General features: G+C 40.7%; 1 long non-coding RNA gene across 9 annotated transcripts in view; it reads right to left on the minus strand.

Moving 5' to 3' along the window:
* The window catches only part of LOC140906942 (uncharacterized), a 201,276-nt gene that overhangs the window by 103,194 nt on the left and 71,155 nt on the right, over positions 1-26,927 (minus strand). For 7 of the 9 annotated variants that reach the window (XR_012157307.2, XR_012157306.2, XR_012157301.2 and 4 more), the window contains exon 3: positions 334-434. The exons of the other annotated variants lie outside the window; for them this stretch is intronic. This is a non-coding gene — a long non-coding RNA (uncharacterized LOC140906942). The remainder of the gene's footprint in view (positions 1-333; positions 435-26,927) is intronic. 9 annotated transcript variants of the gene reach the window in all.

Here is a 26,927-nt window from a genome sequence, read left to right on the forward strand (position 1 = left end):
CATTTATGTCACCTCTGAATTTGATCCTCCATACATAATGCACTGGGATCCGTAAGCTGTAGGCAAGGAGAAGTAAATACCAACTTATCCTCTACTACAGGAGTAATTTTACTCCCATTGCATGCAGACTGTTTCCCTTAAGCTGCCAAAATATGAAAAAATGGCATTAAACTCAAGTTCTTGTGAAGAGGGGAAATTATCTCCTTTCGCCTAAAATTCAGAGTTTTACTGAAATTTCAACAAAAATAAAACCTTTAGCAATGTTGGCAATAATTTAATCAAATTGAATCTAACTTAAGCTTTTTCTTCAAGCTATACTTTGAAGTTACTAACCTCTGCAGCAGTATGTAGTATCACATCAGCCTACAATTCAGGTAAAGCTGAAACGATGTAGCTGAGGTTCAAATGGGCTTGTAGCACATATCCTAGCAAAGCTAAGAGAAAAGATATTTAAAGTGATTTCAAGAGACAGTGGCACAGATTCTACCCTGGGTTACATCCAGATAATCCTACTGAAGTCCAGTGAGAACTAAGGGAAAGATTTGGACCAATGTGTTGATTTAATAAGACAGATGCTTTTAATATTCTCTATTACATTTTGAAAGTGGTACACTGGATTTTAACTAAATGATTCCCATAATAATGATGTAACAATATTATTATTTCATTTGATAGAATTCTAAAGCACTTACAAACTATAACACACATTCTCTTTCTAGATGTATCTTTTTAAAGATATATATAGACAGAGAGAGAGAGAGAGTGAGAGATATGTGATGTCTATCTATATGTATGTATATAGATATATAGAAAGAGAGGGAGAGTTCTAGATACATTGTACACAGGAATCATTTCACCCACCACTGAAGTGTTGTCATTTCTGATGTGGAATGTGGCAGCTGTTTAACAGTGCACAGAAACAGCAACACTACACAACACACTTGCCCATTCATGTTTACGATAGTCATGAAGCTAACCCTGGACACTGCTTGTGGTAATTCAGTGGCATCATTAGCAGGTCATGCTATTAAATTTACAGTCAGGAGGGAAATTGCACTGAGCCCAATATAAAGCTTGCCCAATTCTACCATTTCCTTTTCCTACAAACAATGTGACCTCAGTTGAAGTTCAAGCATTGAATCTATAAAACTTACGCTGCTCTGTTTTAGTCCCCGTTTGGAAACATATTCCCTTCTGTGGGATGTTTAATAAGTTGATGGTACCATACTAAATGGTTTTGACCTCATTAACATTATCTCCCTTTTCTTGTTTATAACCTGATCATAAACCTTCACAACTGTGCAGTAAGAAAAAATGTTGGATTTTAATGGCACTCTAAGGATATATCATGCCAAACATGTCTTTCCACAGAAGAGTCCTACAAATAGTCCTTATGCTAAGCCATTATATTAAAGTTCTACAGTCAGCTTTCCAGAGGCAAGGCCCAAGCCCCTTACACCAGCAAAATTCTAAATGATTTCAAGGATCACACCTTAACAAATTGCAGCTTGCTAACTGGAGGAAGGGAGTGAGAAGAGGATGATAATGGGAAAACGTTTTGGAGTCAAAAAGGAATGAATAATAAATAGCCTCAGAAGCAGCCTAGCAGTGATTATCTAGAAGAGCCCACCTTATTCGTGGCATTAATCTTGTTGGGGAATATGTTGAGTGCATTCTGCCTACTCAACCAAGCAGATGATTTAGTACCCCCACCTGAATATAAGAGTGATTGTAGCAGGAGAAAGAGGATGCAGGTTGAGCAATCCTGAGGAAGGAACCTTAGGAGCAGTCAAACTTAGAGAGAAGGAGTTCTGAAACTAACTGTCATTTTCCACTGTGACTATGCATACAGTGATACCTCCGTGTGTTTTATGAGTAGCTGCTGCCATTGTAGCCTGGAGGGGTCCCACTTCACACCTGCGAAATGCCTGGCCATGATAAGGAGATAAAAAGAGGACAAGGGAGGATATGTTCAGCAAGGTCCCACAAGCCAGTGCTGTATCAGTCCGTGACCAGAGGGCTTGAAGGGAGAATATTGCAGACAGTGTGGAGAGGGAAAGATCAGACAGGAGAAAGGCCCAGGAGTCAGAGAGGAATATGCACCAGGACACAATAGGACTTCTCCAGTAGCAAACACCGATGTTCTCACTGACCTACAAGCAAGATCACAGGCCTTCAGGCCTAAGGGTAGTATGTGGCCAATCCCCAGCTGTGGGGTTGGTGATGAAGGGAGTAGGGAGAACCAGGCCCTTCTTACTCCACCGGGTCCCAGCCCAGGGCCCTAACAGTGATAGGTGGTCCCGTCACTGGGTCAGCAGGAAAACCATTGGAGCTTGCTGTCTCACTTCCCAGCAGCACAACCTGATCTAACCCCCTCCATTGGTGTGGCTGGGTAGTCAGCAAGTCTTCAGTTGCTTCTGGGTAGATGGCCGACGGCAGTCCCAGTAACTCCTCTCCACTCTTGGTCTCTTTCGGTGGCAGGGCATGGCACGGTGTGTCTCAGCTCGGTGCCTGGTCCAGAGTCCTGCAGAAGGCTTGAGATGTCTGCCTCCTTCCCTGACTCAGCCCCAACTGAACTGTAGGGCCCTCTCTACACTTCCTGTTCTGCCCCTGTGCTTCAGGCATGGGGGGCAGGGCTGGTTTGGCTCCGCCCACCGGGGGAGTGCAGTGGTACCTCGGCCTCAGACTCAGAGGGAGGCCACTCTGCCTCACAACAAGGATATTTTCCTCACTGAGTAAACAATGCCAGGGTCCCTTCCGTCTACCAAAGCACATTCAACTGTCATTCTGCACCTGCTGAGCTGGTAGCTGAATCTTTCCTTGGTGCTGTTGAGGGGGCCAGGATATAGCTTCATGAGCCAGTGGGACAAGGGGTAAGCTGGGTCCCCCAGGATCACTACTGGCATTTCAGTTTTGACAAGGCAATTCACTGGTCAGGAAAGAACACCCCCATTTGTAGCTTTCTGAACAGGTCTGTGTTCTTAAAGATATGAACATTATGCTCCTTCCATGACCAGCCAAGAGTGATGTCAGTGAAGCTTCCCCAGTGATCCACCAGCACTTCCATAACCATAGAAAAGTAGCCCTTTCTGTTGATGTACTCTGTGACAAAGTGGGCTGGTGCCAAAATAGGGATTTGTGCACCACCAATCGCTCCACTGCAGTTCAGGAACCCCATTGCTGCAGTTGCATCCACTATGTTCTGCATATTGCTGAGAGTCACAGTCCTGTACACTTGCATGACAACAGCCCACCCTGTGGATTTTCCAGCTCTGAAATGATTTCCCACTGACCAGTGGCAATCCCAGGTTGCAGGTTTCCACAGTGTGGTCACCACTTGCTTCTCAACGGTCAGCTCTCACTCTGGTGTCCCTGTGCTGGAGGGCTGGGGCAAGCTCTGCACACAGATCTAGGAACGCAGCCTTGCATATCTGAAAGTTCTGTAGCTACTGCCTGTCATCCCAAACCTGCATTATGATGCAATCCCACCAGTCAGTGCTCATTTCTCTAGGCCCAGAAGTGGCACTCCACCATCTGCAGCTGCTCCGTGACCACCACCAACAACCCTGAATTGGTTTTCACTGTGTCCCACAGTAATCTCTCCTCCATGAAACAGTCACATCCCCCGCTGCAGTGGGTCTTCTGCCGTTCTGCAAATACCAGAGGATTGTTTGCCCTGTGTTTGCAATGCTAATGATAATGATGCAGAGATGTGCAGGCTCCATGCTTCAGTCAGAGATGATGGACAGTGAGACATGCAATGCAGTTTTGTGGGATTTTTGAAAAAGACACAAAAATTATGGGTGGCATTATGTGATGGAGAAAGTTGCATGATCCCTTGCTCCCAGTCACACTTATGCAACTCATTTGTGTCCTACCATGTATTGCCAAAATTTCCCAAAAGACAGTGCCCCAGGTGATGGTAAGCTCCACACTGGGATACCTACCCATGGCACACTGCGCTGTGCCTCGACACAAGCACTCCTGCTGAATACACACAGTGCTGATGCAAGGAGCCAAGTATGCATGTGCATGAGCTAACTGCGGCAGCTGTATGCCGACGTACCTTGTGTCGACCAAAGTTTGTAATGTAGTCATGGCCCCAGCATCTCAAAGTGTTTTCCAAAGTAATGTTAGATGCTGGTGGCACAGTGACTAGGCAGACAAATCATGATAGCCATTAGGAACTGATAAATAGCCAATACTTTAGACACTAGTACCTGTATTATTTACAGAGGTTATATTGGCCATGACACAAGTGTTATCTGGAACACTTTGGAGAAGTGCCCGTATAGGATTTAAACTTTCCACCTGGATGGCCGCCAGATACAGGCAGAAGGGACATCTGATTTCTCCTCTGAAGGACAGTTCCTCTAGTAATGCAACACCTCCATCTAGTACCACACTGCAACGTCAGCATGTGTCCAAGTCCTGGAGGGGGACTTGAACCCAGAGGCAGGAGTGCTACTAATTGAGCCATTATGACAAAAGCACTAAAAGCGCCATTTCTCCTCCCTTTAATTACAAATGCTGAGCATCTTGTACAAAGGAAATCTATTTTTCTGTCACACACAACATTATTTCACCAAGCTCTCTTTTTTGCTTTTTAAAATCTTTCAAAGGCTCCAGCGTTTGCCCTTTTATATGTTTTTAGCACAGCATGTTCACAAAATGAACGACTGGAAGCAGGTCTGAGTTTACATTAGGTCAGTTGGCCCTAAAAGTAACCAAAGATTTTACTGCAGTGATTTTTACAGAAAAATGTGTGCCTCCATTCATGGCTATGCCAGAAGGAAGATGGGGAACCGAAGCTCCAGCTGCCAAAAGCACGAGTGCAACAGAATGTCCCTCTCCTACCCCCTGAACTGAAGAGGTGAATGCAAACTGGCAATGCTGACAACATAAATGAATCAGTTATTCATTTTCAGTCACAAATATGTACAAGGGAAATAGAATATCCTGAACATAAACCTTGTGCACATCATGAAGGATTCACATTTAATGAATTTCTAGCTCTCAAAAAGCACTGACATCCCAACATAGCTGTGTTGAATACGCAGTGTTGTTGTAGCTGTGCTGGTCCCAGGATATTAGAGAGACAAGGCGGGTGAAGTAATATCTTTCGTTGGATCAGCTTCTGTTGGTGCAAGAGACAAGCTTTTGAGCTTACACACACAGAGCTGCTCTTCAGGTCTCTAAGCTCAAAATATTGTCTCTTTTACCAACTGAAGGTCCAATAAAAGATATTACCTCACCCGCCTTGTCTGTGTTGAACATGTGCATCCAAATTTAGTCTTGGGCTTGAGTTTAAGTGTTTGCAGACTTTAGCCCATATGCATGAGAGTTTGATCCCTGTGGAAAAGATGGAGATGTAAGGTGCTCAGATATTATAGTAGAAATGCCTGGATAGATTACAGAAAAGAAAACTGGTGATTCTTGAACTATCCCTTTAAATACATCAGACAAGCTTAGCTATAAATAAAAACAAAGGGCAAAAATAGCCACACACGCTCACAAATATAGCTCCTCAGATGCACTTTTCAGCTAAGTGTTTCCAAAGCACTGGAAATGAGGCTTGTGTGGAACAGGGAAAACAAACACAGGAATTCGTTAGGGGAGGGGAAGAGTGTGGGAACCCATAGAACAAACTCACTTCACTTCCAGGAACACTTGTCCTGTCAGCAGCTTTTGTGTATTATACACACAAGCAGATGAAGGGTAGAGAGAGAGAGATGTGTTTGGGAAACATAGGTCTTGTATAAGCGTGTGTCTGACAACCATGGTATCAGCCTTGTTGTTGACAATGTATCTCAGTGCCAGAGCAAGGGTAGGGTGAAATAAGAACCAGCCCGAGTTTTTGTCCATCCTCCACAATAAATCTGAACTCAGGTTTTGTAATGAGTGCTGGGTGAATGGTTCAAGCAAATCTAAATTTAAACTCACCTGCATGCTGGCTACATTTGAGCTGGGGAACTGTCCCTCTCTGTACATGTCACAAGCCTATGCCCAAGTTAGCAAAGTGATCACCACCTGGGAGCCTGGCCATAGAGCACAAGCAGGGACACAAAGTGTAAGCCATGGAAAAACCTAAGGAGATCCCTTAGTTTGGGGCCCCATCACTAGAGAATTAGCTAGCACCATAGGGAAGGAGCAACTTTGACATTATAGGAAACAACTAGAAAAATGTTGTTCCCAACATGAGTAATGGTGTGGCTGCACCTACTACAAACTAAGCACAAATCAGTTTGGGAGAGAATTGTGTACTACAGAGTAGAGACAGGCCACAACAGAACCTTTAATCCAAACCCTTTCAAATTTGGGGGAAAGGAGGTGAGAATGGGAATTCAGATTTGAATTGCCATGCCCCTTTTCTTGCCTATAGTTTTGGTCCTGGCTTTCATCCAAAATGGAAGAGGCCTAGTTTCCAGACACAGCTGTAATGTCATATGAGCAGCTTGAGACTCAGTGAATCTCACAAAGCTGATCTCACATATGAGTAGACTGAGACTCAGTGGGGAAAACCTTACTGAATCTCACAAAGCTTCCACAATTCAAGGTGTATGAACAGTTTGAGATTTTGGCACTCTTGTATCCAGTACATAACCTAGTCCTGATTAAGCCTCAAAACCAATCACTAGCCTGAACCATATCTGTATACTAAACATCACTGCCTCAACCCATCTCTCCTACAATGTTTTTGGATCAAAGTATAATGGAACTCCACTGAAAAAGTGATGTGGAGCTGCCCATGGGAACTGACAGACTCTTGAAGAGTATAATTTCCTTCACTGATTTCGGTGCTATTATAAGTTCATTATCATTTCTGCAAAAAGTTTGCATTCTGCAAGTTCTAATTTTTGCAGAACTTTATAGCTAGCAGCATCTGAGAAAAGAGGCAAGCATTTCTTTTTTATGATTCATTTCCCCAAATTATGCACTCCCAAAGACTCTTATGACAAATGGTTTTATAGAACAGGTTAAATAATACAAAAAAAGTGATTCAGTAATATTTTCCCACATAAAAATGGTGAGAACTGTTAGTGTTAACTAACATAGTATTTGTTGTTTGATAGTATTTAAATGGCTACTGGGTATTTGTGAAAATATTTGTGAATCCTGGGAGTTTCACAAGTTTAACACAAACAATTATTCCTCTGAAAATTCATATTGGAAGATCATGGTCTGTTTTTGCTGTTAATTAGTTATTATTTTCTATTCATTATTTGTTATTCTTCATTGAAGAGGCTTCAGTTAAAACTGGTCAGAACATGTGTCCAACCTCCCCACTTCCCTAGGAAAATTGACTTTTTCAGCCAAAAGTTGAAAAAAAAAATTTTCCACCAAAAATCAAACATTTCTATTTGGAATTGCCACAACAGTACCTCAGAGAAGTTGTAGGTTTGGATCTCTCATACCTCCATTCTCTGTTGGTTTGGTGCCCTGGTTAGCATCTGCCATGATGTACCATGATCTCCCTCCCACTGAACAGCCCTAGGGCATTGTGGGAGACACAGTATGGCTGGGGATCCAGCCCATGCAGGGAAATGGGGGCATGAAAGCACCTGAACTACAATTCCCATCAGGCATCACAGTGACATAACCAAACTGAAGTTTTCAGCCAAAAGTTTTCAGGTTTGGGGAGTTTTCAATTAAGTGAAATTTTTCCACAGAAAGCAGTCACTTTTCATGAAACATTTAATTTAGTCCCAAACCTAGCTTTCTGTCAAAAAACAGTTAGAAAATTTTGGAACAATCCTGATTCAGCCATCCAATAAGAGAACAGACCCACCAGGTGACTTACGTAAGCAATCGTTCACCATAAATAATGACTAACATACAGCCTCAGTGAACAGTTCATGAGCACTGAGGCGGCAGTGTGGCTCGAGCACTGTTTAGGAGACCTGGGTTCTATTCTTGGCAGGCTGGCTGGGTGACCTTGGGTAGCCTCAGTTTCTCCAACTGTAAAATGACGGTAATGATAGTGATCTGCTTTTATAAAACACTTTAAGATCTACTGATGAGAAGATCAATGCATTGTCAGTGTTGTTTTGCTGTGGATAACAAGTACATTTTGTAGCAATCAGAATCAGTTTTACATGTTGTTTGAAACAGAAAATATGTAATTTCACAGCGAATAATATTCAGAATGAATAATTGAAACAGTTCTGCCAAATTTTTCCTCCTCTCTGTATTTCTGGCTTCCAATATTCTGGACTATTTGGTCTCCGTCATGTTATTAGGGATGAGTAAACATAGGGGTGGCTGGGTTTTGCAAAATTCTGTGCTTACTTACACCTCCTGGACTTAAATGGAGCTGCATGAGGATGTATGTTAACTCAGAATTTGAATCCTTGACATTTTTTAAGTTTTTGATTTTGTGAAACATTTTCTCAGTTCCATAAAACATGTTTTCATTCATTTCAACCGTTGTTTTATTTCTTACCTATATACAACTACCTAGCCTGAGCAATGCAAATCATAACAATTCCTGTTCGACAGTAACTCTTCTGGAACTATGCAGGGAATAAAACAAACAGCAAGCAGGCAGCAGCCCAGGACTTTTGTTATGTCAGAGCCAAATGGAACTCAAACCGCAACAATGTTGAGTTCTCTTCTCAATCAAGAAAAAAACACTCTTCCGTTTTTCTTTCCTTAATCCTAGTGTAGTATTTAAAACAAAACCGATTAAACTGAGGGCATTTTTTGCGCTTAGCCCCCAGGCTTCTCTCTGACAAAAATAAACTCAGATAGAAGCAGGAGAATGATTCTTGCACTGAAGTCAGTTAGACTTTTTCTATGGCCTTCAGTGAGAGCAGGGGCAGGAACAGCGTTTTCCCTCTCTATTTTAAAGGGATATGAATGCTTTCTGTTCTGGTCTATTCAATATAAGCTGAATCCCAAACCAGGATGTGAATTTCCACCTCCTACCCTCAAAGTTCTTATCCCCCTCACTCCAACTAGACCTTTGGCTAAAGCCACCGATCCCAGCAAAAGCCACCATCTCCACCACATTACCTTTTCATGAGGCAACCTGCCCTCTCTTCTCCAACACTCTCTCTCTCTCTTCTTCAATGAGAAGCCAGGTGGCTTGCTTCTCTGTTCTAGTACAGTGGGGACCCAATAATTCATCTACTGAAGCAGATAATAAAAAGCCCTGATTCTGCAAAACACTTGAACACATGCTGCCATTACTCACATGCTTGAAGTTAAGCATGTACTAAAATATTTTGCAAACCATAGCCTTAAAATTAAGAAAGGCATTTTGTAGCCTTCATACAATTTATGTCTTAAAATGCACTTTTGGGTTATAAAGTTCCAGAGCACATTAGTTCCATTTCCCACCACCCCTCCCTTTGAGAACTGCTAATGTCACCAGCAGCAAAATCCTTTCTTTTTTCTGGCCATTCCAATACGAAATCCCATTGTGTTCTAGTAAAGGAGACACATACCTGCTTTTCATTGCCAATACCCAACATTAGCCCTGACTCTTCATATCTGTCAGAGATTCAATCTCAGATGTCTAGCAATTACTTGAAATTGAACTGAGACAAAACGGAGGTTATATTGACAGCTCCTCATCAATTGCTTGCTGTTTCTTGCCTCCAAAGGTTAGCTTGGAGAATGTCCAATTCTCACATGCTCTGCCCACCAGGGTCAGATTTCAGTGAGGTTGTTGATTCTGACTTAGCAATCACGGAACATATGAGCATGGTGACATAAACAGCTTTTAACCATCTCATAAATATTGCTAGACTGAGACCTCCCCTCTCTCATGCTGATATTGAAACATTAGTTCCTTGCTTCTGTTGTGGCTCAGCATTTAATACTGTAATTCTCTGTGTGTGAGACTTCCAAACTGTGCCATACTGTTCCATCAGTTCAAACTTATCCAAATGCTGCTGTGAGGGTTATTGCAGGTACCCAGAATAGCTGATATATTTCGGTCTCTGCCAAGTGAACTAAACACACCAATTGAATTGTGTATCACAAGAAATTCAGAGGCAAAAAACAACAGACTTGTAGATATTTTATGGAATGCTTTAATGAAAACTCTCAGCAACAGGAAAATTAGTTTTTGTTATTGTGGTTGGGTTGGGCTGGCTTTTCTGTTTGAGGGAGGGGAACTTGGTCTCTTGAAACTGTGAGACACTTGTTACTGGCATTGACCCTTGCAAGGGTCATAGTCTGTTCTCAGATTCACGTGATTCCTACTTTTTAAGATGTAGTCTGAAATCAAAAGCTAAGCCTGAAGGGCCTGGTGTTCAGAAGAGATGACTATCACAGTGTGTCCCGGCAACTTCATCTGGAGTGCTCAGCAACTTGAAAACGAGGCCCGTAGGGGAAAATTCACCAGAGTTTCACCCACTTACACTAACTTTTAATTTATCACTAAGACTCTATAAGAGGAAATTCTGGGAAACTGCTTCCTTGTAAAGGGGCAGGGTTTTCCAGGGGTCCCTTGGTCCCAGCTTGGTTGCTGTGAGGAGCAGTTACCTATACGAGTGGTCCAGTGCAAACAAAAGTGTCCTTATTTCATTGTTTTGCTGGGGTTTTATTAATACCCATGTTATGGTGACAATAAATAGTTTTACAATCTCTCCAAGTACTTTCAGTCTAATTCATCTCTGATGTACTATCAATGAATTCATTGGTGTTACTCCAAGGACTAAATTGGCCAACTGAGTTTATATTTTTACAGCACATATTTAAGATATATGGCTCAGTTATAGTTAGGGGTTCTGGGACAATTTGTATAGTGGGGGTGCTGAGAGCCATTGAACCAAACTGTGAACCTTGTATATGATGGAAACCACTTCAATCCAGGGGGTCCTGCTGCATCCTCAGCACCCCTAGTTCCAGCAGCTATGGTTACAGAGCATAGAATAACCAGCTGTCATAAATATAAAGGGAAGGGTAAACCCCTTGGAAATCCCTCCTGGCCAGGGGAAAGCTCCTGTCACCTGTAAAGGGTTAAGAAGCTAAAGGTAACCTCGCTGGCACCTGACCAAAATGACCAATGAGGAGACAAGATACTTTCAAAAGCTGGGAGGAGGGAGAGAAACAAAGGGTCTGTGTGTCTGTCTATAGTCTGTCGGGGATAGACCAGGAATGGAGTCTTAGAACTTTTAGTAAGTAATCTAGCTAGGTACATGTTAGATTATGATTTCTTTAAATGGCTGAGAAAAGAATTGTGCTGAATAGAGTAACTATTTCTGTCTGTGTATCTTTTTTGTAACTTAAGGTTTTGCCTAGAGGGGTTCTCTATGTTTTTGAATCTAATTACCCTGTAAGATATCTACCATCCTGATTTTACAGGGGGGATTTCTTTATTTCTATTTACTTCTATTTTTATTAAAAGTCTTCTTGTAAGAAACTGAATGCTTTTTCATTGTTCTCAGATCCAAGGGTTTGGGTCTGTGGTCACCTATGCAAATTGGTGAGGCTTTTTATCCAACATTTCCCAGGAAAGGGGGGGTGCAAGTGTTGGGAGGATTGTTCATTGTTCTTAAGATCCAAGGGTCTGGGTCTGTAGTCACCTAGGCAAATTGGTGAGGCTTTTTACCAAACCTTGTCCAGGAAGTGGGGTGCAAGGTTTTGGGAAGTATTTTGTGAGGAAGGACGCGTCCAAACAGCTCTTCCCCAGTAACCAGTATTAGTTTGGTGGTGGTAGCGGCCAATCCAAGGACGACGGGTGGAATATTTTGTACCTTGGGGAAGTTTTGACCTAAGCTGGTAAAGATAAGCTTAGGAGGTTTTTTTCATGCAGGTTCCCACATCTGTACCCTAGAGTTCAGAGTGGGGGAGGAACCTTGACACCAGCCCTGTAATTTTCTGGCATCTAATTTAACATAATGTTACTAAAACAATACAAAAACTTTCCCTAATACTGTATACCTCCACAGCATGAGCAGAGTTTAAAAAAAACCCCAAAAAACTGCATTCTCTCCTCCACACACATTGTACCCCCTGAGAGATCTCTCAGTTCCCATTGAAACCTGTAGTTGTGGAGAGCCCTCAGCAACATCCTGAATTACTCTTAGCTACACACAAACACAAAGTAGGCAAGGGTAGAATTTTACACTCTATGACAGCTCATAAATGGCTTTTACTTAGACACAGTAACAACTAGAGCAGGTCTAAAATTTTTAATGGATGAGTTTTATGTTGAAAAACGCAGTTTTGTTGAAATCAAAATTACTCTAATTTGAAAGTCTTGTTTTGTTTCATTTTTAGTGTTACGATTAATATTGTATTTAAATATATCTATATATAACATTAAATAAATACACAATATGTATAAAAGATTGAAATATACTGAATATTATAATGTTTCAATGTTATCAAAATGAAATCTTTTTATCTTATTGAATCAAAACACTTTGTTGTTTCTGAATAAAAATTTTCCAGAACATTAATTCTGTGGTAAATGTTGAAATTACTACTCTCCATAATTAAGAACAAAAACAAATCTCAAAATATTGCCATTTTCCGAGGGACAGAAATTGCGTTTTCTGACCAGTTCTTGTAATAAACCCCCTGCCTCCCAAGATTCTCACTCATGCTCTCTCACGCGTGCCTGTTGGTGAGAAAGAGCTTTCGAGAAGCTAGGAATTTAGGATAGCATCTGACTGTGTGGCACTAGTGACTAGGTGCTCAATCCTGTACCATTAAAATTAATGGGAGATTTTCCATTTACTTGAATGGGGACAGGATCAAGCCCTGGGAAGCCTTTTGCCAATTACTGAATTTGGGAATTAGCAAATAAGTGAACAATCATGATCAAATCAAGGGTACACCACACAAAATGTATCTTGTTTATTTCTTTTAACAGTGTCACATCATAGTAATTATGCATAATGATGAAGCACTTCCTAGTGTGTTAGTATATATTCTGTATTATATTTGTAAAGATAATAGCCAAAATAGTTGTCAATATGAGCTTCACATAGGGCCCTGCTATTGAATCTGTGCTGAAAATTGGCCTAAAACTACAGGTTTATAATGGAATCCACCTATTTGTAGACCAACAAAGTGAGAATTACCAAGGGTGTGTGGGTGTGTGCGTGTGTGTTTAAATTAATTGACTCTCATCCATTTCTTCACATTAGCAGTAAACCCCATTGGGACTTGGGAGAGAAAAGAGCTGTTTTTCAAGTCACTAATTTCATTTTAAACTCATGAGTTTGACCAGATGAGGAAAAACAGCTTTGTTCTTCTCCCAGACACTGCAGCAGCTCTTAAAAGAGGCATGGTGACAGGGAGAGAACCCAAAAGCCTGCCAAATCACAGAGAGATTGTTGTGATCAAGCCTAAGGCAACTATGGGTCTGCAGGCCTGGCCCTCAAAGCAACATTCTGCTTCCGAGATAATTTCAAAGCAAGAATAATAAATAAAACCTTAAAGATTCTCTCCCATTTAATTGTTTGCCCTTTCATCGTGGAATGCCTAGATCATGAAAACAGTATGTCCAACACGTTGTGAGCCATGAATTGCACTGATTACAGACACAGCTGGGAATCCTCTTCAGCCATTCCCAATTGCTTCATTTCTCCAGCCCATTTTATCATTTGATTTTCACTGGCAAAAAAAAAAAAAAATTAAAACCAGGGCTTTGTTGCTTTCTCTGGCCCAAGCTCCTCCTGGCAGCTTCATGTATTTATTTATTTAAATTTGGGAATCCATACACCACCTTTATCTGTACACAAAAGTCTCCCTGTTGCTTACCAGCCCTGAGATAGAACTCCATGGGGATTCTGAACTCAAACAAAGTTGTTAATGTTTTACAGCACCCTTCTCCTTTCCTGCTCTGACTTTTGCCTCCTATCCTGTCACTGTTTCTCAGCCTATTTTATATGCTTCCCTGGTGCTGTGATATATTTCCAGTTAAGTCCTCTTATTGGCTTTCCTATAGAACTGGAAACTGAAACCTGGGATGGTAAGTAAATGAAGTCTTTTTGTGTTCATCTTGGCTCCCCTCTTCACAAAAGCACAGAGATTTCCCCTGCAGGCTTGTAATTATAGTGCCATTGTAGGATAGGGCCTTTTAAGCCAATTGTGTGAGATGTCTGTCTTTCTGTATTCAGTACTGTGTGGCACAAAGAGAGAAGCGCCACATCTCTAAGGTAAGCAGACACATTGCTGTAGGATTCTGCGTCAGACTGAGCTCCTGATCCAAAAGACTCCTGCTGAAGTCAATGGAAAGCCTCCCACTGACTTCAGATGGCTTTGGAGCCGAGCCTAAGGGTGAGATTAAGGCCTGTGCACTACTTACATTCCATTTACACCACATCAGAACAAGATAATTACATAAATTAATGAGAACTGTCATTATTCGGTATCTGGTGAGGAAATAACAGATCACAATTCCTGACACACTCCTGCTCATTTTGGGAACAATTCTGCAATCACCGACGTCAACAATTAGCTCTCATGCACGCAAGCACACACACACACGGCTGTTTGAGCACTGCCTTTAAGTTCAAGAGTCATTTTGCCTGCGGCCCAAGCAATATTTGATAGAAATTTTATCCAACAGAAACTCTTGTTTCTGCTGTACCAGCAATGTTGAGTAAACCTGTCAGCTCATCTGTGCATGAAATTCACAATTGTTTTCCCCCTTGCAAAACAAACCATGTCAAATAAACCCATGGGATGTTTCAGTTATTCACAATTTCCAGTAAGCTGCTCAATGCAAGATAGGTGGCTAATAAAGTTACTACTGTCCTTTTAGATTGTCAGCTGTATTTGATACTATAGAGTGTTGCTGATCTTGCAGGGATAGATGGCATTGCTGTTCAGGAGCCCCATTCTCTGCTCTGATAGTGCTAAATGACAGCTTGTCTAGCCAAAGACTTCTCTCGCACGGGGTGATGCAGGGTTCTTTGGTCCCTGCTGTTCAATGTACAAGGCCACAGGAGAGAGAGCAAGGCAGTATGAGCTACCCTATCTAAATGGATCTTTATTTAGAGCCAACCATTGCAACAGATCAATATCTTGCTGGTTTCAGGGCTTGGGTATAGGAGGGCAGGTTCATAGCTCAGGCTGAGATTATGCTAGTAGTTTGGTAGTAACAACTGGAAGAAATAGCAAAGGCGATATCAGCTCCATCAGTTAAGGAAGGATTTTTCCCCCCAGGTCACATTGCCAGTGATCTGGGGGGTGGGATGGGGATTGCCTTTCTCTGCAGCATGTGGGTACACGTCACTTGCCAGGATTATCTGCATCTCTCTCCTTTAATCATTTCTCTGTCATTGAGGGGACCTCGGGTACTGGTGTGCCTCTGTCCCTCCTATGCTCTGCCTGTGGCACATAATAGATTAATTTCCTATGGGCTGTTATACTTTGGTCTAAACTTGGTTGTTGGGTGTAGAGTGTGAGTGCTCGGTGATGTTGATGCCGGGTGATAGACAGGAGGTCAGACTAGATGATGTGATGGTCCAGTCTGGCCTTAAACTCTGTGACCAACTAAGTTTGCTTGCCTTTATTTCTTTATACTCAGATTCACTATCTGATGTTCTTATTGGACCCTGATCTGTTTTGGGATGTCCAGGTAGTAGCAGTGTACAAAAGTTCTTCTGGCCAGGGATTGCAGCCGTGTATTTCAGATGTGGAACTTATCATAAAGATCTACAGTTTTATAAATTTGAAACTCCATTAAACACTCTGCACTCTTCTTAGGGCTCCACACAAGGACCACTTAGATACTTCAGCTGGTACGAGACATGCTGAAGGGCATTTATTACAGGGCACATGCTATGCCAGTGCTTCATAATCCACATGGGCTTCCAGTTTGTTTGTGAGCGCAATTTGTTGGGGTTTTTTAAGCCTATGAAATCTCAAAAGGGTTTGATCTAGGTTACCCCAGAAAATGTCTCTTTTTGTGATACAGCAGCAGTTGAGATCAGCTGAGGTGCTCAAGGTAACAGCCCCCTGACATAGCCAAAAGGAGGCTGCTGGTGGAGGTGTGCACTTAGAGAGGGGTTCCTGACTGTGGAATTCTATTCCTACCTCCCAGGGCCAAATCTCTTGATGGTCAGGTTACTTTGCAAAGATTAGAACATTCTGTAATACCCAGCATCTCTAGGGTAGGAAGGTCTGAGTGGTGGAGAAGAGAGAGCTTTAGTTTTGGGGGAGTTGTGGGAGAGTTTTAGTTTTTAATTTGGTTTTAACTGTTACTTTTTTTGTATGATAAAGATGGTGCACAAGCCCATGACATTAGATGAGCACATTTTAACAAGTCAAAATGAACTACTAATTAAATAAGATACCTACAATATTTCTTTTTTCTGATCATACAAACTCTGACACCTGTGACACAGTGGGTTTTAAAGCAGTCTATTTGCTAATCAAATGCAGCTCTTTTTCACTTAACCCTTGACTTGACCCTGCTGCCTCCACTGTCTCAAATGCTCTTGCCTAGTAATTTCCCCTGAGTTCTAGGTACAGGCTGCACCTGGTATTTTCTTTACTATCAGGAAGCTTTGCTATAGCACAGTCAGGTGGCAAATCTGAAAGGAAAGTAATACAGTACTTTAAAAAAATATTGTATATGTATAACCAAACCCTGATACTCAAGAAAGTAATCTTCCCACACCTTGACCCTTCTCACCCTAAAATATGTTCATGATATGGTGTGTGCATTCCAAGCCTTTGTGCCCTGGATTGAAAGAAAGAGTACAATGTCAGTGGCCTCTTGGTGAGCAGCTGGCTTAAACTGAAATGTAGCTCCTCTTAGCAATGTTTATATGGTCTCTGTCTACAGATCATCTGCCTCCAAAACTAGATATATTTAGTGCCTATGAAAAATCCCCATCAAATTATTGAATCTCGGTGTAAAGGACAAAGGCAATTAGAAATTGCTCCAATTCAGTGAATATTGTCTAAGCTGATCTTGTGATGCTTTGTATATGTATATGACATAGTACTCACTCTCTGCTCACTCCAGGTAACTCCAGTCAGAGCAGTGGTGGGCAACCAGGTCAGGGTAATCCGCTGGTGGGCCACGGGACAGTTTGTTTACATTCGCCATCCGCAGGCACAGCCGCCTGCAGCTCCCAGTAGCCATGGTTCACCGTTCCCAGCCAATGGGAGCTGTGGGAAGAGGTGTGGGCTGCAGAGACGTGCCGGCCGCTGCTTCCCGCAGTTTCCATTGGCCAGGAATGGCAAACCGCGGCCCCTGGGAGCTATGGGTAACCATGCCTGCAGACGGTTAATGTAAACAAACTGTCTCATGGCCCGCCAGCGGATGACCCTAATGGGCTGTGTGCGGCCTGCGGGCCGCAAGTTGCCCACCTGAGTCAGAGCAATAGGGTTACATGTGGAATAAATTTGACGGTTTAACATAAAAGTCACTGCTTCCACTTGAGTTCACAGTGACGTCCTTCATGACATCTGAGCTCCTCAGGGCAAGGGTAATGGGTCAAATCGTCGCACCATTGAAGTCAACTTCAAAACTCCCATTAATTTCCATGGGGTCAGGATTTCACCCCATGTCTTCTATCCATACCAGAACATTATTGCATTTTTGAGTACTATTAACATAATTAATAATAATTCTCTCAGGTGACAGATATTTTGTATGTTTTTCTTTCCAAGTCTTTAGAGAAATAGATATTATGGGCCTGATTCTCACTTACAGTATGGCCTTCACAGCGCTCTAGTCATGTAAGCAGTGTAACCATACTTTACATTCACTTTAAGGTCGCTTTCCACTGTTAGAGGAGTGTAAAGAGGCTTTAGTGTTACTTAGAATTAGGCCCCATGCATTTTTATTTCAAAAAATTATCAAATAATATGCAAAAAAAATAGTTTGTTATTAAATCATCCTGGAAATCTATACTAAAAAAAATGAAAAGGAGTACTTGTGGCACCTTAGAGACTAACCAATTTATTTGAGCATGAGCTTTCATGAGCTACAGCTCACTTCATCGGATGCATACCGTGGAAACTGCAGAAGACATTATATACACACAGAGACTATGAAACAATACCTCCTCCCACCCCAGTGTCCTGCTGGTAATAGCTTATCTAAAGTGATATTCAAATTGGGCCATTTCCAGCACAAATCCAGGTTTTCTCATCCTCCGCCCCTCCACACACAAACTCACTCTCCTGCTGGTAATAGCCCATCCAAAGTGACCACTCTCTTCACAATGTGTATGATAATCAAGGTGGGCCATTTCCTGCACAAATCCAGGTTCTCTCACTCCCTCACCCCCCTCCAAAAACCACACACACAAACTCACTCTCCTGCTGGTAATAGCTTATCCAAAGTGACCACTCTCCCTACAATGTGCATGATAATCAAGGTGGGCCATTTCCAGCACAAATCCAGGTTTTCTCACCCCCCCCACCCCCATACACACACTGTAATAGGTTATCTAAAGTGATCATCAAGTGTATGGGGGTGGGGGAGTGAGAAAACCTGGATTTGTGCTGGAAATGGCCCACCTTGATTATCATGCACATTGTAGGGAGAGTGGTCACTTTGGATAAGCTATTACCAGCAGGAGAGTGAGTTTGTGTGTGTGGTTTTTGGAGGGGGGTGAGGGAGTGAGAGAACCTGGATTTGTGCAGGAAATGGCCCACCTTGATTATCATACACATTGTGAAGAGAGTGGTCACTTTGGATGGGCTATTACCAGCAGGAGAGTGAGTTTGTGTGTGGAGGGGCGGAGGGTGAGAAAACCTGGATTTGTGCTGGAAATGGCCCAACTTGATGATCACTTTAGATAAGCTATTACCAGCAGGACAGTGGGGTGGGAGGAGGTATTGTTTCATGGTCTCTGTGTGTATATAATGTCTTCTGCAGTTTCCACGGTATGCATCCGATGAAGTGAGCTGTAGCTCACAAAAGTTCATGTTCAAATAAATTGGTCAGTCTCTAAGGTGCCACAAGTACTCCTTTTCTTTTTGCGAATACAGACTAACACGGCTGTTACTCTGAAACTAAAAAAAATAATAATCTAATTCTGTTGTATGAGAGAGGGAGAGAATATAGACAAATGTCTTATTCAAGGATCTCAAATTGTTTTAGAAATATTAGTGAGTTAAACTTTCAAGGCTCACCCTTTTAAGGTATGACGGTATTAACCCATTTCACAGATGGGGAAAGGAGGCCCAAAGCAATTAAGTGACATGTCCCAATGTAAAATAGTACATCTGTGGCAGAGCCAGTTACAGATGCCTAGATCTCATGACTCCCAGTCCTATCCTTTAGCCACAAGACTATTCTTCCCTTCTAGAGAATCTGTTAATTAGTTAAGACATACCGTATCCAGGATGAATATTTACATGGATAAGAGATCTCTCATCCCTAAATATCAGAGGTTTATAAAAAATCTTCACTCACTTCTTTCAAATGATGAAAATCAGCATCCACAGAAATGTTATTCTCTAATGAGCACATGCTTTAATCCAGAGCATACCAGAGGCTAAATAAATGAACTGGAGCTAGCCAGATGTGCTCACAGTTCACACAGACTTTACGCATGATAATGGATAATTGTTATGCCAGGTTGTAATGGATAAATTGGCAAGTCTTTATCCCTTATATGTCTCTGATGCAGTCTCTGGATAAAGGCACATTTGCCTGCCTTCATCTACAGTCTTTCCTTCTAGACACAAAGATTAAGATATCTTGATTCTATAAAATAAAAGCTTTTATAAAAAGTTCCAGAAATGTTTAAATATGAAAGGGAAGGGAGAAAAGGCATCTGATGCCAGGGAGGGGAACATTTGATCTTTTAACCTCTTTTTGTGGTTCCCACTGTGCCAGGCCAGAAAACAGTGGGATGTTCAAATATTAATAAAGTGGTAGCACAGCCAAATTAAAATGTCCCAATTCTCATAAGTAATGTTTCCAACTGAGCACAAAAGAATAATCAAAACCCCAAAGTAGTGAAGAAGAATTTAAGACCCACCATTAGTGTTGCCAAGAACTCCCTATATGCCTGCATTAAGCACGTAACGGAATCTCTGTGCCTTTAAACTTCACCAGTTCCTACACTTGAGGACCGATCCAGCTCCCCTGAGGCACAGTGCACATTTTTCTTGTAATCAAAAACTTTCAGAGATACAGAAATTGTGGCACAAATACTTTTCAAAAAGGAACTGGAAACAGTATTATGGTCAACGGAGGATTAAACCTGTGGTTATGCCCATGAGTCTTGTACACTGGAGGGGAAAATGTGATTGTATTTTTGAGTGTATGTTCCAGAAATTGCCACTTCTTTGTAGTTCCAAACGCAATACTTCATTTTTTAATGGTAAATTTCTTGTAATTTATTTTTTAAAAAGTGAACTTAAATGCAACCGTCAGGATGGGTACATACAAAATGTTGGGTGAAATCTTGGCTCCACTGAAGTCAGAGTTTTGCCATTGACTTCAATGACACCAGGATTTCACTTGTATCCATTTCATTTCTTGGCTGATACTGCAGTCTAACAAACTGTTCTCATTTCAGAATATATCTCTCTGATCTCATCCTGTCTCAACCTCAGTTCAGTTGTAATTTTTGCCCTATCCTTTACTAGATACAGAAATGTCTTTCTATTACTGATCTCCGCAGCCGATGTCTCTCTCTCATCTGGGTGCTCCTCAGCACTTATCAGCATATCCCTAATATCTTGTTTAATTTCTGTGCCAACACTCAGGATCCACTTTGGTTAAGTGAAGCTCACCTCTTCCCAAAAAAGTTTCCCAGTGTCTGGTTAAATTTAAACACCCCTCTCTTTATTTCATTGTTGTATTCACATGTTGAGATTTTGAGGTTCCCTGTGCCTAGCTGTTCTTGCCTGTGGAAATGGAAGCAGTTCAGAGAAATAAAAGGAATTGGATTTATATCTTTTCCCTAATAATCTAAGTTTAGCTTCCAAGACCTTTCTCCTCCACTTCCATCAATTATTAGTAAACATGCATACCATGAGCAACAACTCTTCCCAGCATTCCTTAGAAGTAGGATGAGATCGAGTAGGTAAGTCACTGAATCATTCTGGTTGCCACAATATACTCAGCTATTGTTTTTAATGATCAAATGACTTATCACCACAGTCATCCTAAGTTGCACAAATGTAACTAACTCCTGGAGTGATTTCCGGCATGCATGAGGAATGATCAAAGTCCTCTACCTCTATTGGAAACTGGCTCAGTTTCTGCCTCCATTCCTCCTTAGTCCCCTCCTATCATGAGACTGGCTTCCTCAATTGGAGGATCAGGACCAATTGTTTTGAGATAGGTCTGTTCTACTGTGTCTGGACACATGGTCCCTATAAATCTCTCTCTCTGGCTGTGCTAGTTCAGCAACTCTGATCTCAAGATACTGTAAGTAGCCTTGAGTGCCATGAGCCGCTTGCAGTGGATGCATACATATGCCACTTGGCCTCAAGGCAAACACTTTTTAATCCTTTTAGCTCTTGACCTCAAGAATATTTTGTGGCAATGAGTTCCATGGACTAATTATGCATTTTTAATCTCCAAATGCACTCAGGACAGCCCTTTGTAGCAGCATGATCATCTCTTCCCTTTCTTTCCTTCAGTTTACTAGCAAGTTTTAACTGGATAAGACTACTAAAGGGAAGACTGGGGAATTAATCCTAATATGTATCTTCTACTTTAATAAGGACGGTTACAACAACTACACACTAGCAAAACCATTATTATTATTTACACAGGGCCATAAACATACACAGTGCTTTACAGACATGTAAAAAGAAGATTACAGTCTAATTCAGATAAACACAATAAACATGACAATTATTTCTTATTGCAGAGAAGTGCACAATTCAATTTGGAAGGAAAGAGGTGTAATTGCTATTCCTCAGTCCTACTGTTATTTTATATGCTCTGTTATTGCTCATCATAAAGATGTTCTGTATTTAGCTAGGCAGTACCTTTGCCAGAGAGTTCAAATTCTGGCATAAACTCAGGTTTATACAGTATCTGAGCACTTGGCTTGCTTTAACATCACTGGAGAGGTTTCATTAAGTGGTGGAGGTCTATCAGATAGCATCCATCGAGCTGTTTCTTCTGAATGATCAGAACTATCGCAAAATTGCATTGATAACCTTTTGTCATTACAAGAGCAAAGTGTCCCACTCCTGTACGTGCAGTATTATTTATGTGGAGCCAACTTTCTCTTTCTTCAACAGGAAATACAATCAGCGGTATGGGGTAGTTGGCCCCATTTCTTGTTGATTCAGCTTTCAGGTGCTTAGCTGTAACAAAGCATTCTACAGTAGCACTCGCCTCATCTCACCTCACCAGCTAACACCAAACAAAAGCATTTCTGAATCCTGCGCAGCGTCTGAAGGCAGTAGCTAGCTGAGGAGAGGATGATGGCAAAAAGAGTTAACCGTGTTAACTCATCATTTTTCTCCCCAGTTCCTCCCCCCAAAAAAACTTAATAAATTATAAAGATTATCTATAATAACCCCCCAAATTCAGCTGTTCTTTATAAAAAAAACATTATTTTATTTGTTAAATTTTACATGGGGATTCCCTATTTTGCAACCTCAGTCTTCACCTCTTGGTTGGAGACAAGGGCTTCCAGGCCCATGCTGACAGTAAAAGCATGACAGCCATGCTAGATAGACAGGCAGAGAGCCTCCTTTCTACTCCCGATGTTTACCTAGCAAAATCAATTATTTGGATAATGTTTCCACATTAATGTATCTACAAAAAAGTTGGGTTAGTGGTAACGACGACCTTATAGAAAAAAACCACACAGGGCTGCTTTTTGTTAGAGCAGTGATCGAAAAGAAAGTCTGGAATTGCTATCAATGATTTAGGATTTGACAACAATCATAATTTTTCAATGAGTCTGATGATAGCACGGTGTATGAAAACTGATCCCTGATGTGGATGAAAATAACTACCTGAAATGCAGATGTAGTAAGATAGTTACATGACTAAATGTCATCAAAGTGCCCAGAAAATTAGATAGGCCAGGTTAAAGGTGGGCTGAAAAAAATACACTGAAGGAATATAATTTTTTGTTTGTCTGTCTCTGAGTCACAGACACAGCAGCATTACAAATCTTCTGTTATGTTTGTACACTAAAATATCCCAAATGTCTCCTTTTTGCTGTTATTGACATATAGTTATTTCAGTGAAGGGCACTATAAAAGTGTCATAATAAATATTAAATAAGATAAATATATCTATCTCTGGCACCTTTGCATTCTTGTTGTTATACAGAGAAGAAAGAGGGGAGAAAGCTTCATTTTAAATAATGCCATTCGTAATTTAGCTGGGTGAGGTGAAATGAACGCAGACTCCTCTCTCAAGGACCAGAGTACATTCATCCATGGAGCCTTAATGCCAGCAACCAATGTAAAGAAAACTCATCATAAGATTACATTGTAGACTAAAATCACCATAACATTTTCCCATTAGGTTCCCTGGCCCATCCCATACTGATATGTCTTGAAAAATCAGAAATGCCCCTGCTTCCACATTTGTGGAAGCAATCTATTCTGTTTTGGATTGCTTTTTATCTTTCACGTTATCTCATTTGATCTTTTGGTAGAAAAGATTTGATTTCATGCCTATATTTTGTAGTATAGCATTTTTACCTTTGCCACTCAAATAAATCCAGAAAAAATACAACATTCAGCATTGCAGATCCTTTTTGTTTTATACTTCCTTTCAGATTTTCTATGTCTGAAAGTTTCTGAGAGAAATGGATTCCCACGTGTCTTTAGGAAAGATAGAATGTGTACTCCCCACGATTGGCCCCTTTGTGTTTTGAGCTGATATTGCATCTATAGAAATAAGTCTCTCTATACAGCTGGTCTTTTTTCAAACCTTATGTTTTTTGTTGTAATCCCAAACAAATCATAATGCAATCCACCACAATTCAATGAATGCTTAAGCCTACTCTATGTTGACTCAAACAATTGCCATTCTTAAAGATGCTGATGAATACTTATTTTCATTCCATCTGCTACTGAAACAGGGCATTGTGTGACTACAGCAAATGTATTTACTAAACTATACCCTTCACTTGCTTATCATGGGAAGAAGGAAAAATATTTCCTTTACTACAGTTTTCTTTCAACCACTGAAATTTAAGCTATTTCAAATGCAGCAACCCAAGCCAAACATTAATTTTAAATATTCATTTAAAAATATCTGTGTGAGTTTTATTTGTAATTAAAGGACACTTAGTCATTTTAAGAAATGTGAAATTCATCCCATTTAGTCAAGTTAAGATCTCACAAACAGTGGATGCTCCAAATTTCAAATACACTCATTATAATTTGCTCAGATCCCAAGTGCTCTGGCGTACATAATTCCTGAGAAAGCAGTTCTTCTGGCAGATTAAGGGAACAGTTTGCTTAGCCTCAGGCCATTAACATTTTAATAAAATGATCGTCAACTGTGATAATACAACTTTAGGGGACTTTATCTATTATTAACCTTATTAAGTAACAAGTCTATTTTTTGCTGACAAGGAGATTTTCCAGCCCTTATCAAGATTGATTCTTTTTCTTTTCTTTTCTTTTTTTAATTTCTTGTTCAACTAAAGTTGGATTCCTTGGATAAATGTATGTTTTACAAGTTTGTTTGCTTTCCTCTGTTCTGCTTCTATAAATGGTTGATTAAACAAAACACATTGCATCAGTTGTGTTGTGAATCACGTTTAGTTAGGGAAAACTCATTTATTCGTGTTCATCAGCTATTCTAATAGAGGTGAACCTCAATTCTCCAAATGCCAATTTCTCAAGTACTGGGTTGCTCAAAACAATATTTCATCTCCCTGAATCCAAAATACATATAGAAATTGAAATTCATTTATCTGAATCTCTGATTAACCAAGGTTTCAGATATCTGTCTGCCAAGTCACTGAGGTTGCCACTATGTAATGTAATTAACACTTCCACCCATTTAGAATTACTGTACAAACATATCATGGATCTTATCCTGCTAGATACTGATCACCTCCTATCAGATGCAGAAAGTCCTCACTTCCCATAGATTTCTCAGTACCTTGCAGGTGAGGGATGAACCAGTTCTGAAAGAAACTTCTCAGTTCCAACACTCCTACTACCTTTCCACCTAATAAATCCTTTGTCTATTTCCAGACATGAACTCAGTCGGAAGCTTTTTGAAGATTCTAAAGTTCTCTCCAACCCTTTTTTCCAAATATCTTTGCACTTCCAGATTCTTGTTGGGACTGGGACAGGAAGCACTGAGATTTTAGCAAGAAAGCCTGTTCTGTCTGTTTTGTGGGCTCAAATCAACTAGATAAGTTTAAGGATGCATATGTCCAAGTTATACCATATTATCTCTGGCTCACCCACGACTACCCATGAATAAGGCTAGTTTTTGTAATGGCAGAAAAGGGGGGAAATCTTGACTTTGTCATGGCAAAAAATCTAGAGTTACAAATTTGTTTTTTAAAAGGCAAAAATTCACATTGTCTAAAAACAAAATATCATCTATTCTGGAATATAAATTTAAAGCTATTTAGTAATAATTAACTAATTGAATAAAATGAAAAACAAGCCAAAACAGGCTTCTTTCCCATACACTGGATATAAATATCCTCCCATAAAGTTCATGAAGTGATCTCACTGAAAAAGTTATAAAGCCGATGATTTTATTATGAAAAAGCCGTACATTTGTGATTTTAGTTACAAGCATCATGACTATGACAACTCTACAGCTTTATTCATAAAGTTGAACAACACATTTTCTTTTCAAGTTACAGTATATGAAATATTCAGTTTATTGAGGCTGGTCTTTTGACAGAGGATTAAAGGTCTGAAGAGCTGGGTTCCAATCCCAATACCACCACAAGTTTCTGTGTGATCTTGAGTAAAATCACTCATCCTCAGTTTTCCCATCTGTTAAACTATGGATAACAATACCTCTGATAGCAGTTTTGTAAGACTAATTTTATTCAGGTTTCTAAAGCACTTTAAAGTCCTCAGATAAAAAAGCGACTCAGAGATACAAAGTATTGTTATTAGAGACCCAAATCAAAATACAATATCTCCTCTCCCAAACTTTGTGGAAATTCAGATCTGAATCTATAGCTGTCCCCCTCACTGTAATGTTCTTGCTATGAACTACAGAGAAATTTGAATCCAAACCCAAACTTTTTGGCCAATCACTATTTATTTTGTTCTTGTTATAAATTAATGTAAAATGAAGTAAGTGCACAGTGCTACTTCGGGGGTTCAGCTTATTCGGTTCTACCATGAGACCTCTCCAGAAATGGCATCAAATAGGGATTGTTTAGAGTACTTGGCCTGAAATTCTTTGGTGCCTAAGGAGAACAACAGCAAGGGACAGGTATAACTTCTAATCCACTTCCATCTTAAAATATCATTCCAATAAAATCACACTTATAATTACAAACAGACCATCACTTATAGCTAATTCATCTCCTCCTGTATTGCCCACATAAGAACTGGTAGCACAAGCAGTGTACAAAAGGTGCCCGTGAGACAGCAATCATCCATTTCCACATAGTATACAAGTTGAATCTGGTTTGCCTAATTATCCCATTAACCTGTTCCTAAATATCCAATTATTCCAGCTGTGGGTAATTGAATAAAGGGCAACTGCCACAGATACCAACCATAGGATGTGTGTCTTCCTTATCAGTAGCATTTGTAACTGCCTGAGTCTAACTTACAGGAAGAAATTCCTCAGGAGACCTATCACAATGGTCCTGAATTAATAAGATTCTTTTCACTTTCGTTTTTTAAGGTGAAACTGGGTTAGTGTTTTTGACCACTGAAGACTTGAGTCAAAATCCTGTCTTAGGTGACAAGTGACAATGAGTAGGATGACACCATCAAAGATTCCACATATCAACACAACTGGAAAGACCACCCTAAAAAGTGGTTCTTTATGTAACCCTTGCTCGTCCCCACCATGGGCAAGAGAATGGGTCCAATGTGAAGACAGTAGT

Source organism: Lepidochelys kempii, chromosome 2 (genome assembly GCF_965140285.1).
Source record: "Lepidochelys kempii isolate rLepKem1 chromosome 2, rLepKem1.hap1, whole genome shotgun sequence".
NCBI lineage: Eukaryota > Metazoa > Chordata > Testudines > Cheloniidae > Lepidochelys > Lepidochelys kempii.